The sequence below is a fragment of the Sinocyclocheilus anshuiensis genome, unplaced genomic scaffold (genome assembly GCF_001515605.1).
Source record: "Sinocyclocheilus anshuiensis isolate Anshui unplaced genomic scaffold, SAMN03320099.WGS_v1.1 scaffold1159, whole genome shotgun sequence".
NCBI classification, from domain to species: domain Eukaryota; kingdom Metazoa; phylum Chordata; class Actinopteri; order Cypriniformes; family Cyprinidae; genus Sinocyclocheilus; species Sinocyclocheilus anshuiensis.
In genome coordinates, this window is record NW_015547700.1 from 299388 (window position 1) to 302542 (window position 3155).

At 34.7% G+C, this 3155-nt stretch overlaps 1 long non-coding RNA gene across 1 annotated transcript in view; it reads left to right on the forward strand.

The window, feature by feature from the left end:
* The window catches only part of LOC107703881 (uncharacterized), a 20912-nt gene that overhangs the window by 5469 nt on the left and 12288 nt on the right, over positions 1 to 3155 (forward strand). The window lies entirely within an intron of this gene.

Genomic DNA, 3155 nt, shown 5'->3' on the forward strand with positions numbered 1-3155 from the left:
TATCGCATTTTTCTTCAATATCGCACAGCCCTAATATATATATATATATATATACATACAGTACTGACACTTGATTTAATTTTATATACAGAACTCTTTTAAATTCATTAAACTTGAACACAGTTTCAGCTAAAGATATCAAATCAACTGTACGTTTCTAAGAATACTATTCTGCATGATGCACAAGGCATGTGTATAAGGAGTGTGTAAGGAGTACATTTTTGATATACAAGTATACAATATTCAGGCAGTGGGAGGAGCTAATGCGCGAACAGCTCTCCTTGGTTGGCGCTCAAATATTACCGTCCCCGTTTTGATTTCAGCAAATCAGTTCGCGCGAACGCTGACAACGTGATTAACATTCATGAACCCAGCAGATAATAGTAGTAGTAGTAGTAGTATCTTTTAATAATAATTACTATTACTTACCTATGACCAACAATATCTTAAACACCACCACCAGTCCTAAGTTCAGTTAAAATTACAAATATGCATTCATTCATGGTTACCAAGTTTTAGTTCTAATCACTAGTTCTATCATTAAATAGTGCTTAATTATCATAATATCATAATATAATGCTTGATTGGCTGAAGTTAAGAGTGCACATTCAGTTATTTAAGAAGCTGTTCCATTTTACAAAGATAAGCTGATTGGGTGGAATCATGTGTGTGTGTGTTAACTATCTGTATATAAAAACAATAGAAGTCTATGTAATGTCCCCATTTAGATAGCTAAGTAAACGTGTGTGTGTGTGTGTGTGTGTGTGTGTGTGTGTGTAAAATAGTATATCAGTCTGGCGAGTGAACAAAAAAATTTACTAGCCAATGGCGATTATATTGCCAAGGTGTGCGTAGAGGGTTGTGTACCTAAACATGAGAGCGTGATAAAAATGCTCATTTTATAAGAAAATTTCAGATGTCTCTTATGGGCTTTTGCATCTCAACTCTTCATATGCTTTCAATATAGAAAAATACTAATGGCATAATCTGATAAATTAGCGCTGTGTATCATAAGGAATAAAATTTTGCATAATTTACAGTTGGTTTGATACCTTTATCTCAAACGGTGTCAGTGTTTAATGAATTTAAGTAGGTACAGTATATTAAACGTATCAAAAATATGGTTTCATTACCGTATATAAAAATAATACAGGCATAATCTGAAAAAACAAGCCTTGTGCAGTATAGGGAATAATATTTAGAGATTTTGACAGTTGGTTTTATACCTTTAGATCAAATGGTGTTGTCGTTTAATGGATTTATATTATTGCATACATTAAACATTGTAAAATTATTATAAAACACATAAAATGCTAATTCCAAAAATGGAGCCTTGTGCAATAACAGGGATGTTTTTCTGAACATTTTAGTATTGGTTTTATAGTATAATGTCATGTAGTTAAATTGTTTATATGGTTAATTTATATATATTTTTTCTTTCTAGAAATTAAGCCTTGTGCAATGTAAAGGGCATTTATGTACAGTCATGGACAAAAATATCGGCACCCTTGGTAAATATGATCAAAGAAGGCTGTGAAAATTAATCTGCATTGTTAATCCTTTTGACTAAAACAATTGAAATAAATGTTTTTCTCAAATACACGTTGGACACAATTATTGGTACCCCTAGAAATTCTTATGAGTAAAATATCTGTGAAGTATATTCTCATTCATATTTACAATTTTGAGTATACCAGGATGATTATGAACATTAAATTATCCAGCCATGGCTTCCTGTTTCACAGAAATATTAATAGGAGGGAAAACAAAGCCCAAATTCCCTTAATCATCCATCAGAAAAACCAAAGAATGTATTTCTGATGTGCAGCAAAAAATAATTGAGCTTCCCAAATTAGTGAAGTGGCTTTAAGAAGAGAGCTAGAGCAGTGAAAATTCCCATTTCCACCATCAGGGCAATAATTAAGAATTTCCAATCAACAGAAAATGTTATGAAACTGCCTGAAAGAGGACATGTCTATATCGTCCCAATGCACGGTAAGGAGGAGAGTTTGAGTGGCTAAAGACTCTCCAAGGACCACAGCTGGAGAATTGCAGAAAATAGTTGAGTCTCGGGGTCAGAAAACCTTAAAAACAATTTGTCAAACAGCACCTACATCACCACATGTTTGGGAGGGTTTCAAGAAAAATTCTCCTAGCTCATCCAAAAACAAACTCCAGCATATTCAGTTATCAGACACGACTGGAACTTCAAATGGGACTGGCTTCTATGGTCAGATGGAACTAAAAAATTATCTTTTTAGCAGCGCAAACTCAAGATGGGTTTGGTGAACATGGGGATAAAAAGTACCCCATGTGTACAATGAAATATACTGCTTTATTTTTGATGTTGTGGGCCTATATTTGTGCTGGAGGTCCTGGACATCTTGTTTAGATACATGGCATCTTTGATAAACACAAACCTCAAAAACAACACAAAAATGGGTCACTGAGCACAAAACCAAGCTTCTGCTATGGCCATTCCAGTCCTCTGACCTGAACCCTATAGAACATGTGTGGTGAACTGAAGAGGAGAAGCACCATCATGGAGCTGGGAATCTGAAGGGTCTGGAGTGATTCTGGATGAAGGAATGGTCTCTGATCTCTTGTCAGGTGCTCTCTAACCTCATCAGGCATTATAGGAGAAAATTTAGAGCTGTTAAACTGGCAAATGGAGGTTTCAAAAAGTATTGAATAAAAGGGTGCCGTTAATTGTGGCCAATGTGTATTAGAGTAAAACGTTTATTTCATAATGATATTTCCCCCCATTTTAAATTATTATTATCCAATGAAAGGGTTAGATTTTTGTGAATTTTTAAAATAAAAGATCAAAAGGATTAACAATGCAGATTAATTTTCACAGCCTTCTTTGATCATATTTACCAAGGGTGCCGATGTTTTTGGCCATGACTGTATGTCTATCTGAGTTAGTTTGAGATCAAAACATAACAGGCACAAAGAGTTTAATTGGTATGAAACCGAATGTCAAACGTCAAACTAAATTTACCGGCGTGTAGCAGTGCCTGCTCTTCATCTTTCCACCTGTTTTCATACTGAAGACTCCCCAGTATTGCTTGGGTCAGGTTAATTAAAGGGGTCATATGATGCGATTTAAATTTTTCCTTTCTCTTTGGAGTGTTACAAGCTCTTGGTGCATA